Here is a 13340-nt window from a genome sequence, read left to right as displayed (position 1 = left end):
TGAAAATGACAAATCCAAATATTCTTTGGCCCAACAACTCTATTTCTATGAATTTACTCAATAAATATATTTGTTCACGTATAAAAGCAAGCATGCAACAGGGGCGCCTGGGTGGCTCAGTCGGTTGAGCGTCCAACTTCGGCTCAGGTCATGATCTCACAGTCTGTGGGTTCGAGCCCCGCATCAGGCTCTGTGCTGACAGCTCAGAGCCTGGAGCCTGTTTCAGATTCTGTGTCTCCCTCTTTCTCTGACCCTCCCCTGTTCATGCTCTCTGTCTCAAAAATAAATAAATGTTAAAAAAAAATTTTTTTTTTAAAAATTAAAAAAAAAAAAAGCAAGCATGCAACAAAGATATTAAACACTGCAAAGAACTGGAAACATAAATGCCCATCAATAAGAGGTCAATTAACTAAATTATTGAACGGTTATACAGAGGAATGGTTTCCAGCTCTTAAAAAAGGAATGAGGCAGCTCTAAATATACTGAAATAGCAAATATATCATTCAGTGAACAAAAGCAAGACACAGAATTTACGGTGAATACAGTGTTTTAGTTATCTGTTGCTGCCTGACAAGCCAAATCTAGTGGCTCAGAGAGATAGCTCACAATTTTTCAATTTGGACAGGGCTCAGCGGGGAAGGCTTGTCTGCTCCTCATGGCATCGTCTGGGGCGGCCTCAGTGAGACTGGAGGTTCCACTTCCAAGAAGACGGTTTGTCCGTGACATGGCTGGCAGGTTGATGTGGGTGACTGGAAGCTGTTAGCAGAGACCTCAGTTCTCTTCCATGGAGCCCCTCCACGTGGCTAGGCTGGGTACCTCACAGCTGGTGGTTTCTGGGTTCTGAGAGGGAGTGTCACAATAGTGAACATTCCCAGAGAACAGGTCCCAGTATGCAAGCGCTTACCAAGCCTCTGCTAGCATCACGCTTGCTAATTCACCATTGGCCACAGCCAGGCACATGGCCAAGCTCAGTCAGTACGGGAAGGAATTATATAAGGGCTTAAATACAAGGAGCTGTAGTTCGTTGGGAGAGCCACCAAAGTTAGTTCTATCATAGCATGCTAGCACTATTTGTGAGCAAAGGAGTATTATCCCCATAGCTGCTTGTATATACATGGACGGGCTCTGGGAGAAGGCATAAGAAACTGGTACAGAGTCTGAGGAGGATCGGCTGAGGCAAGGAGAGGGGAGGAAGAGTTATTTTTCAACGTATAACCTATTGTACAATGCGCACACATTACCAAATTCTAAAAAATAATTAGTTTAAAACTGAAAATTAAAGAAAAAAAACCACACAGGAGTAAAAGGAGATCCAGAACCGTGACTTGATTGTAACCGGTATTAAATAATTAATTGAAAAAGCTAAAAGAAAAACTACGATATTCAAGGACACTTGCTTTAATACAGTATCTTAATAAGTAGAATTGCCTCCCTAAAACAAGACATAACCCTCAATCACCTAGTCTGTTGGAAAAACAAATCCCTAATGATTTACTACCCAACTGATCTAACCCAACTGAGTTAGATCTAGCTCTAACTCACCAAACCCCAGGCCACAATGCTAGCTCTTAATCCCTGGATTATGGATTCTATGCTCCGGCCAAAAGGGTTTGCAGAAGCGTTAGAAGCTATTTGTTTGTAGCAAACAATACTCAGAGGCCCCCCTTCTAGACAGGCAGGTTCCTAAAGACAAGCAGTTACGAAAGACAAAGCTTTGCTTTGCACGGAACACTTTATGAAACACGAAAGTCTCTGTTGGTTTAGAAGCAACCTCATAACTGTTGCTGGGTGTTTGGATAGTTTTTAAGTGTATACAATCGGTACGTGTGTGTGGTTTTAATTCCATTCCTCAGTGAGGAGAATCTTTGTCAGGGGGAAACTCAAATGAATTCAAACAAACACGTTGAGGTTTAAGGGCACATTGGAGAGGGGGTCCAGGGAACAAAGTGTGTCCTGGGAAAACTTTATGGAAGCCCTAATGTTGCCTAATTCTCACTGAATTATATATTTCTTGAGAACAGACATCTGGGACTTACTTCTTTGGCAAGCCCAACAACACACTGGGGAAGAACTAACTTTGGAATTTTTAACAAACTATCAGTATACTGGGCATCAGGATTAGAAGGGACTGGAAACACAGGAGGAGGGGGGAAATTCCACAGAGGGGAATCCAAACATGAACTTCAATTCTCTGCTACTCTCTGGATACCCAGGGCACATGGACTTTGCTGTGAGTGCCAGGGCTTGTAAAAGAAAAGACGGGTAAAGGAATACAAATGGTCGGTTCACCAAGATGGAGCCAGGAAAGGAAAATAAGATGTGCAGACAGGCCAGCCTGGTATGAAGAAATTGGAAGTGGGGTGCCACGCTTTGATGAAAGGTTTCAAAGCCAGACTGAAATTGAAAAGCCCAGAAATGGCATGCCTTGTAGAAAATGCCCGTGACCACAAATCAAAGAGCAATTCTACCGTGTGCACAAAGCAAGGACCGCTAGAGCCACTTTTGAGAGCTCTCAGTCTCACTTATCGGATCTCCGTCAACCGTAAGGACACCGCTCGCCCATTTATCCTTGAGACTTCTTTCACCTTGAAGGGTGTGTGCCACCCTTAACAACTTTGAAGGCAAAAACGATATACAGGCATGCAATTCTTCCAGCATATAACTTCCACCCCCCACAACTCTACGCACCCGAGCTTTCAAAATACAGAGAAGTCCTGGTTCTTTCATACGCACGCAGATCCAATAAGAGAAAATAGTCAATGGTTCTCAGTGGTATTTTATGGGGATGGCATTTTACATCTCTAATGCTCAAGATAATTCTACAAAGAGATATTCTTATCACCATTTTACTGTGGAAACAGACTCCGATTTATCAAAGGTCACAAAGCAATTTAAGTAACAGCTAGGATTTAAATCCAGCTCAAAAGTCCAGCAGGCTATTTTTTTAAAAACAACATTTAAGGTTACATTTTCCTTTTAGCCATGTTAATTACAGGAGGAGACTGCAATGCAGAAAAGCAAAATGCAGAAAAACACGGAAAAACAGCCACATCTTACCTGCCACAATAAGGAACAGGCTAACACCTCAGCAAGTGAGCAAAGTAAGGAGGAGGCAGAAGAGCGGCCGGGAGCCCTGAGCCCGGCCGCTGGCTTCTGAGTCGGGCCTTCGCCCCTTAGTATGTCACCTCTCGGGGTCTCTGGTACTTCAGAAAAACTACAGCGGAACACTGGCACTCATTCTGCTCCCTTCAATATTCCTAACTGCAAATGCATTTCAAGGCAACTACATTTGCAAGAGGAGGCAGGACGCAAGGAGAGGTGGCGGTGGTTCTGGGACGTTCCACATCCTCTGGAATACATTGTGAATGAGTCACTGCCAGGCCCTACCCTTATCTGAGAAATCCCTGGATGTCAGAGGTTCCTAAGAGAGGGAGGGTCCGAAGAGATTGTTTGACTCAAGAAAAGATCCCACATGAAACACCCAGGCGGACTGGCGTCAGTCTCTAAAACCTCCACTGAGGAAGAATCAATGTCTTGTTGCTAAACCTGTATGTATGCAGATTTATTAATACATAAAATTGAGGTTACCTGCGGGTGAGACTGTCTATGTTTTTCAGTTCTTAAAATTTAAATTAAAAAAAAAAAGCTTCCATCAAAAAACACATGTGGTTTTGTACTTTTTCTAAGGCAAAGAAGAAAATGTCTTGGGTTCTATATTTGTGTTTTTAGAGCAAGGGAGAGAGAAAGCATGTGAGCGGGGAAGAGGGACAGATGGGGGGAGGGGGAGAGAGAGAGAGAGACAGAGAGACAGAGAGAATGAATTGTAATCAGGCTCCACGCCCAGTGTGGACCCAGAATCAGGACTTGATCCCATGACCCAGGGATCATGACCTGAGCGGAAATCAAGAGTCCCACACTCAACTGACTGAACCACCCAGGCGCCCCAGAAAATGTCTTGTTAAACCCCACGATGTAAACATTATTAATCACTGTGATACAGATGACAACAATGATGCACCAGTGATATACATGGTCTCATACTCTACAACACACTTTCACATATTTGGGTAAATATCTGTCCTTCCTACTTGCTGGGAATTTACTGAGGGTACATCTGACAGTCTTAGGTATGAATTCCAGCCACGTCTGAGCAAACCCGAACCTCCGTTTTCTTAGCTCCACTTAAAGTGGGGTAGTAAAAATACCCACCCTACAATTTTGCAGGAAGGCCGGAAAGCTAAAAAGATTTAAAAGGCTAACATAATAAATGTGTGACAGGGACTATGACAACACACATGGCTCATTTGGTCTTCAAAAGTGGCCCAAGGAGGTAGGCAGGGAACTTACTATTTCCACCCTTTAACTGATAAGGAAAACTAAAGATTACAACTAGTATACATAATCCCCCAGCCCCCACTCCAACCCCTTCAAACTGTCCCTCCAGGATGTCTTACAAGCGTCCAGAAAGAGCTTCCACCAACTATTATTTCAACTTTATTTACTGAAAAAACGAACCAACCAAAACTCAGGCACTAATTCAAACACTGATGAGTGCCGACTACATACCTGGGCTGTCTGTGTGTGACACTTGGAACTCTGCCCTCGAGGGCCACCCCAGCTGTGGGGTTGACTATGTTGTTCCTGGGAAATTCTGGACAAATGTATTGCCTATTTCCTTCTCTTGACCACAGCAAGGAAAAATATCAACTCTTACTGAGAAACTGGGTGCAGTACATCCATTTTCTTGGGAGAAACAGTGCATTAAGTTAAATAAAATAAACCAGTCTCAATATATACATACGATGCATGTTGTTTTCTACACACAACAAAATAAAATTTAGAAATTCACAAACGATAAGACCTCTCCAAGAAGCACTTCACGATTATTACCTCAGAGAACTTGTTTGCAATCTCATTCCAAATAGCTTTAGTATGAACAGTTTCAGAGAATTTCATTGCTTTTAACTTACATCTATCCTAACAAATATTCCATCAGACTTTTACCAAATCAAAAGCATTTTTTCAGCTTCTCTGATAACACTACATTGCAAGCCCTTCCCGTCAAAGAAATTTTACATAACGAGCCTGTCACTACCAAGCAACTGTCAGTATCTTGGGATATTTTTTTCTTTGGAATATTTTTAAATATTTGAATGAAACGGTCTAAGCCAGAATCATAAGGTCATAATTCCCTTAGGTCGTTTGCCAGAATTACAAGATCAGGATGTAAAAGACCTACATTAAATACATGCAACAGTACCACTGGTTAGAAGAAATGTCACAGCAACGCTATGAACTCAGATAATTATATGACCGAAGTCAATGAACTTGGCATTATTTTTGCTTATTATTATTATTATCATCATTATTGATAAATTCCATGTGATTGTCACATGTGGTGAAATAATCTAGTTAGCATTTCATCACACAAAATTGTATTCTAGAATGGCTAACAAATGTAAGTTTATGCCTAGAATTATAGGTATGATCAGCTAAACATAAAACAAGTATATTCCTTTGAAAGACTTAGGTGTGGATGCATATTTATAATGTATGCTACTCTGTAATGCACAGTAGGAACTTGCTACGAAATAGAATCCTCAGAAAAAGAAGTGCAAATCGTTGATAAACCTTTTAAAAAATAATAACAATATAGGGTCAAATGATATTTGACAAGAGAGCCAATACTCAGTGGAGAGAAAAAATAGTCTCTTCAATAAATGGTGCTCGAGAAATTGGACATTCACATTTAAAGAATGAAAATGGACCCCTATCTTACACCACTCATGAAAATTAACCCTAAATGGATTAAAGACTTAAATGGAAGACCAGAAACCATAAAACTCTGGAAGAAAATACAGGAAAAAGCTCCTTGACATACATGGATCCTGGCGATGATTTTTTGGATATGACACCTAAAAGCACAAGCAACAAAATCAAAAATAAGCAAGTGGGACCACATCAAACTATGAAGTTTCTACACAGCAAAATAAACCATCAACAAAATGAAAAGACAACCCACAGAATGGGGAAAAAATATTTGCAAACCACATATCTGATAAGGGGTTAATAGCCAAAATCCATAAAGAATTCATACAACTCAATAGCAAAATTTATATTTATATTTATTTTTATAATTACACACAAACAAAAAAATAGGAAGAGGAAATGAACAGACACGTTTCCAAAGAAGATGTACAAATCGCCAGCAGATACATGTAAAGGTGTTCAACGTCACCAGTCACCGGAGATATGCAAATCAAAACCACTATGAGATAGCACCTCAGGTCTGTTAAAATGGCTATCATCAAAAAGACATACTGAGTACTAAACAAGTTAACTCTCAAGTAGATCCAAAGTTTGATTATAATAGACTTTGAGTAAATACACTGTTGACGATGAACAAATACTCAGTTACAAATGACTTTTAGCTTGGTTCTTCTCATCCTAAACCAGCTACTACAAATTTCCCCCATTTGAGAATAGTTAAATTCTTTCTAAAAGTAATCCTAAATTTAAAAGCAGGACTGGGGGCGCCTGGGTGGCGCAGTCGGTTGGGCGTCCGACTTCAGCCAGGTCACGATCTCGCAGTCCGTGAGTTCGAGCCCCGCGTCAGGCTCTGGGCTGATGGCTCAGAGCCTGGAGCCTGTTTCCGATTCTGTGTCTCCCTCTCTCTCTGCCCCTCCCCCGTTCATGCTCTGTCTCTCTCTGTCCCAAAAATAAATAAATGTTGAAAAAAAAAAAAAAAATTTAAAAAAAAAAAAAATAAATAAAAAAATAAAAGCAGGACTGCAATTAAACCTGATGATACAGATGTGTATATAAATATAGATGTATATACATCATGTGTGTGTGTGTGGGTGTATGCCCACAAAATATTAAGTAAAAAATGTAAGGTAGGTAATACCATGCACGGCCTGATCCTCTGTTTGTAAATAAATAAATAGATACATGTACACATATATGGCTAAGGCATACGGTTGCTTACATTTTCTTCCTAATACTTTTCTCTATTCCCCCTGCCTCATCCGAAATTTGTCTTGTATAATGAGCACGTTACTTGTGTAATCAGAGCTCTAGAAAAAAATAGCTAGAACTGTGCTCCGACAGATTAATTGGCTGACACAGTTCTACCAGACATTCAGAGGGCACCAAACACATCTTGAGTTGGGAATTCTACTGAAAATCATAATTTTGGCAGAAACGATACCATTTTGCATTTCCGTAGTACTCCACAAAGTGCTTTCACAATCCCGTGAGGTGGCACTTACTACTTCCACTTTGCAGTGGGGCATTTGGAGCTGGAGGAGCCCGGGCCTCACCTGCCAGGTCCCCCAGACCCACAACGGCAGAGCCCAGATCTGCACCAGATCCCCGGGACCACAGCCTCGACGTGGGTCTCTACTTGGGTCCTCCTTTCAGACAGGCTCCCCCAGCCAGGTTCAGGTTGCTCCCCTAGTTACATGAGATTAGTAATGGCCATTTAAAAATTAGGATATTTCACATTCAAATATCTCAGACATAGGCTGGATTTTGTGAAGTAGTATTCTGAACATTTTAAAGCAATGTTAAGCATTCCCATCCCAATCTAATATTTGTCTTAGACACTCAGCTAAAAATATAAAGTTAACCATGCACTGCATAAGGGCATTCAGAAATTTCCTTCAACAGATGTAAATCTCTTGTATAGTACATTTCAAAAATCTCTTTTCACAAAATTTCCTTTAGCAAATGTGGGGACTTTTTAAACAATAAAACCCAGGAGAAACAAACATAACTCTTAAAGGGTCAAAGGACTTCAAAAACTTTTCCTTTGTTGCTAACTGGTATTTTTTCATCTGCCCTGATCAATGAAAAAGACCCCACACAAACCACCAGTCCCACCCGGAAATGTTACTACAAGGCTCTTATAAAACGTTACACTGCCCTACTTTTGAACATGACCTGACCTCTGGGTTAACAAAATGTTCAGTTGCTTAAGAAGAACAGCTTCGTTTTGCAGCAACACATTCAAAATGTTTATTTAGTCGAAATACGGAGATTAACAAAATAAGGTACACATTTTAAAAAGCAAAAAGAGGGCAAAACTCCATTTTTGTCTGATCTGCCTTCCGGAAAACTTTTGCCCCACAGAGGCTTACAAAATATCCTAAAAACAAGCGAGAAACCCAACAGTTACCATGATGGACTTTATCTCTGGATAAAGTCTGGAGAATCACCTCTCAACTCTGGCTCCCCACCCCAGCCGCGCTTCCCTGATCCCCCATTCGTAAGACAAGGGAGGAACCTCCATCTGAAAGCCCGTCCAACTCCCTCTCGGCTTTTTAGCCCTTCTGCAATTGCACTGACCTGATTGGAACGGATTCCCCGTGTTCCATTCAAAACCTTCTGTGAAAACTCTCCTTCCTCCTCCGAAGTCACTGGCCTGGTGGAGCCCCTGGTCCCAGGATTCCTCCTGAAGGACCACCGCTTGTGGACGGACACGAGGGTCACCTGTGGGTCACCCAGAGTCGCCAGGAAGGACGGCTCAGGGCTCCCGGGCGTGTCACCCCCGGCTTTCTCCATCGCTATGTCCACGGTCACACCTTTACCCACCATTCAAGCAAGCTGTTCACCCTCACCAGACTACCTGGTCGAGTGAGAAGGAAATGCTTTAAAAGTGTCCTCCTAACTAGCAGGGGGTGGCACCTGTGATCTGTCAGTCCTGCAGATTCCCCTCTGCTCTGGAGCCAGCGGGGGAGAGGCTGCCGGCCAAGTCTAGCAGCCAGCTTCTGAACTTGGGCAGGCTGCACACTGCTGTATGTATATTTACTCTTGTTTACCTACATCCTTCCAACCAACTGGCACCCTCTCACTCACCACACTGCTTTCGGCCCTGGGAATCTCTGCACACGGCCCCACGCGTGCCCTCACCCAGCCCTGCCAGAACACCCGGCCAGCGTGTGCAGGAGCCAGGCACACAGTCACCTCCCAAAGCTGAGCACAGTTTCCTTTTGGCCGTGTGCACTCCCAGAAACCCAGCCTCGAGGCAGGGGAGAAATGACACTTCCCTTCATTACCAAACTTCCAACGCTTTCTTGGAATAACTTCAGCGGCCTCTTCCATAGCTCCAATGCTGGCGGTGTGCAGCACGCTAGGGGACAGAAGTATTTCCTAGGCAACATGACTTGCATTTTCAAGAAGGTGTAAGAAAGGTCCATGTTTCCTGCAGCTTTGTTTTCCCTTGGACCAACTTGGCTTGGCTTCAGTAAGAACTGACTGCAAAAACGCACTGGATAACAAAGGCTCATCCTTGTTATCCTTTTTTGTACGTGGGAGGACAGCCAGGAACGAACCCACAATTCAGGCTTCTCCAGCTACCCCCCGCTGTCCACAGGAGGATTAAGAGAAGGGGGCAGTGTGGTAATCCAGGCAGCCTCCCACTTGGCTGGGCAGCACTGTCTCCCTTCCCACCCCCACCGGCTCACAGACCGGGAAGGAGGCAACCTCATCACCCAGGGAAGGAAAGGCTCCGCCAGCCACTAATCCTGGCAACGCCGCCCCCTGCCAGTGTGTGTAAAGTGTCCATGCTGCCCACTGAATTGAGTTGGTAAAAACATTCCTCTCGCAGAATGAACATGCCCCTGGCAGGGGAGGGTGAGGTCACAGTGGCAGGTCCCTGAGGGCATTTAGAACACATCCGCTTCTGCTCAAGCTCCCTGAGGATTCTGCCTCCTAAGGAGTTACCTACAGTGACCCTTCCTCCCCGTTAAACTGCCACTGCTGCCCCCAGAAATGCTGAGCAAGAGCCCTGTTCTGCCTGAGGGAAGGCGGCCTCACCACTGGCCCATGAGCCACACGTCCTAGGAGACCTGTTCCTCTTCTGCCTCTTATTTACCCTGTGGGGATGTGACTATGTGTTTGCTCCCACTTCTGAAAAACGCTCCAGGCAGCCAGCTCCAAAATGTGTCTCCCTTGGCTTCTTATCCTCCTTGTGCTCAGTCAAAAAAGAATCTGCCTGCATTTCTAAGAAGTGCCATTCAAATCAGTGACAACAAAGGAATGGCATGTGTGATGCTAGGGGCCCAACTCCACATAGGGGCCGCTGGCACAGAGGAGTCCGGTATATCTGCCCCTGCTTTCTCGCGATCACTCAAATCTTGCTCATCTCTGGTCTTCCCGATAAGGTCCAGACCCAGGGTCTGGGTGTGCCTGCCGACCCCCCCGCCCCCCCCCCACATTTCCTTTATTGGGCATAGTAAGTGTGTTCTCCAGATAACCTAATCTGATCTCTTTAAACACCAGATCTTTTTTTTAATGTTTATTTATTTTGAGAGAGAGAGAGAGAGCACTAGACAGCACAGGTGAGTGGGGAGAAGGGCAGGGAGAGGAGAGAGAATCCCAAGCAAGCTCCATGCTGTCAGCACAGAACCTACCTCTGAGCTTGATCCCACGTACTGTGACATCAGGATTTGAGCCGAAATCAAGAGTAGGACACATAACCCACTAAGCCACCCAAGCGCCCCTAAGCACCAGATATTTAAAAAATTTTTGTCATTTTGGGTAGAAATCCTCCCCCAAATATGCCGTGTATTTCTGCTGTCTTTTTAAAACCTGAGTTACTACCATATTTCAAATTTTCCTTGGTGATATGGGATCATTCTAAATATAAATACTAGTTCTGTGTTATAGATATGAATAGTTAATAATGAAAGTAGTTGGCATCATACATCCCAAGTGCTTTTGAAGAGTCTATCCTGTTCCATGACCTATGGAAAATATAAATGCTTTACTGTAAAATATTTTTACTTCTCCTAAATGGCCACTCAGACCCAGAACACAGCTAGAAAAAGGAGGCTGGAGGGCCGCCTGGGTGGCTTAGTCAGTTAAGTGTACGACTTCGGCTCAGGCCATGATCTCACGGTTCATGAGTTCAGTTCGAGCTCTACATCCGGCTCTGTGCTGACAGCTCAGCACCTGGAGCCTGCTTCCGATTCTGTCTCTCCCTCTCATTCTTGGCCCCTCCCCCAGTCACGCTCTGTCTCTGTCTCTCAAAAAATAAATGTTTAAAAAAGAAAAGAAAAGAAAAAGGAGACTGGGGGCCAGGTTAGAAGAGGCATGAAGTTTAGATTTTGTCCAATAGACAGCAGAGAATTGCCAATTTTTAACACAGAGGACTTATTTGTGACTTAGAAATACAGTTTGGGCAGGCATGAGAGCTAAGACTCAGAGAAGAGGGGACTATCAGGTTACAAGAAGCAGAGAAAATGAATAGTAGAGTAGGATTAAACAAATGAGGAGGGCCTCCAGGCTCAGCGATCAAGTGATCACAGCTGGCGAGGACCTGAGGCGGACAGAGCCATTTCCAATTTGGCAGAGATGAGGAGGAATGGTGGGGAGGTACCTCTGGGGTGAACATGGTGCCTTCTCCTTTGTTCCCATAAGTTCTAGGGGACCCGCCAAACAGCCAAAGCATAAGCCATTTTCCCTGGTTGAGTATTAAGTCCAAACTCCTCTTTCCTGCGCCTCCCCCTTTCCTCACACCTGACCGCCGGGTCCCCTCCTCTGTCTGGCTAATCCTCCTTATCCTTTTAAGTCCTGCTCTCAGCGGACTGGCCTCTATTCACGCCAGCAGGGCTCTCTCTCTCCCTCACCCGAATTCCAGTGTCACTGATGCAACACCACAGACCTGGCAGGTACGGAGCCTCTACGTTTAGAGGAGGCCAAGCCTTCTCTCTCCACTGAGGCTGTATCCGGACCAGCCCTTGCGCCCAGTGGCAGGAAACACTGCAAGCTCCCGAAGACGAGGTTCTTCCGTCTTACCTAACACGGTGATGAACAAATATCATCCCCCAGATGTTAAATACATGCTCACAGAGATGAAGTACAGACAGATCTGAATACGCTTTCCACCTAGAACTGCACGGTGGTTTTTGTCCCCGTTACCACGGGGGAAGGGCACACTCACCTCTCACGTATTCCTTCCAGAACTACAGGTCTTCAAGGGTCTCCTCATGCTAAACTATTTTGCTTCCCACATGTGCAAATTATCTCAGCGGTTTTCCAAAATAAATTCACCTTGTTTATCTCCGACTCACCTTCCCAGTCTCTGTGGATCTTGTTTGCATAAAAATAAAAATCCCTTTGATGTCCTAAACCCTCCTGTTGCAACCTGAGGATCCTGGGCCCAAAGGCAGATGGGCAGCTCACATTTCCATGGCCTCTGGGACAGACGACCCTATATGCAAGAGGGCCATCTGGTTCAAATATTTCAGCACTTTCCAAAGATGACCAGCTTGGCCTGGCTCGAGGCTCACCCTGGGTGGGGCTTCTTAGGAAAAACACTGGGCCAGTCCTCCCGAGACAGGCAGAGGAACCCCAGATCCTGTGACAGGACAGGACAACAGAACCTGACACTAAGCCATATGCTGGGAAGCAGTGGCCCAGAAGGTTCCCATACAGAGAACATGAGCAGTACAAACAGCACATCCCTCACAACGGAGGCGGAATGTTAATAAATGAATATAATTTACAGCCTGAGAGCCAACCATTCAGGCGCTTATGTGCAACAGAAGACACAAGACATACTCTGCCCTCAGGAGTTCATTAGCAGGTTAGGAGAGAAGAACAGGAGAGGACAGTATGAAAGTATAAAAGACATCCTTCAAACATTAGGTGTTCGGGGTGGGAGGGGTTGCTGCAGGCCAATTACCCTGGGAGACTTGCCAGGGGAAGGACTGGGGGGCTGTTCCTCACACCCCAGGAATTGGTGGTTTCTGAGACTGAAACAGTTAGCTAAGCACAGTTTTTATATTAGCTTACTAGCAGGAGACAAAAACGAAAAAAAAAAAAACATGCCTGGCTTGATAGCCTACAGTGAAAAAAATTACAATAGTTCTAAACCATAAAGAGACTGGACAGGGCCAAAAAGAGAAACAGTTGAGATTGTCAGAGTAAAGGCCAATGTTTCACTTCCACAGTTAACTACATACACCTTCAACTCCCTTGGCTGCTCCGGTCATCTGATGCCCACCTGGTGCAACCCCAGCCCTGGTTTCCTCCACGGCCCCAGACTACCCCAAACTCTGGGTCTGTCGGCCCCCAGCTGAATGAGGATGACACCAAACATGGCCAGGCTGGTCGGCCATGCTGCCTCAAAACCATGAACCTGGAGAGGCCACTAGCCGTCCAACTGTGCACCTCCCTAGTCCCCTCCCTCTCCACTCTCCTGGAGGACGTGCCAGACGTCTCACCACCCGTCCCCCCCCCCCCCCCCCCGCTGCTCCTCTGACCTCCACTCCCTACCCCCAGCTCCAGTCTCTCTCCACTGATGAGCCTGCTTTCTACTATGCTGAAATAAC

The 13340-nt window shown here is 44.8% G+C and overlaps 1 protein-coding gene across 9 annotated transcripts in view; it reads right to left on the bottom strand.

Annotated features, from left to right (window-relative positions):
- Positions 1 to 13340, bottom strand: part of ATP7B (ATPase copper transporting beta) — an 81100-nt gene that overhangs the window by 50559 nt on the left and 17201 nt on the right. Inside the window, exon 1 of one of the 9 annotated variants that reach the window (XM_042908274.1) lies at positions 607 to 843. The exons of the other annotated variants lie outside the window; for them this stretch is intronic. The gene's annotated coding sequence lies outside the window, so the exon portion shown is untranslated. Of the gene's footprint in view, positions 1 to 606; positions 844 to 13340 lie in introns of those variants that run through there. 9 annotated transcript variants of the gene reach the window in all.

Source organism: Panthera leo, chromosome A1, assembly GCF_018350215.1.
Source record: "Panthera leo isolate Ple1 chromosome A1, P.leo_Ple1_pat1.1, whole genome shotgun sequence".
Classification (NCBI taxonomy): Eukaryota; Metazoa; Chordata; class Mammalia; order Carnivora; family Felidae; genus Panthera; species Panthera leo.
Note: the sequence above shows the minus strand (reverse complement) of the source record. Positions and strands in the feature narration are given on the sequence as shown.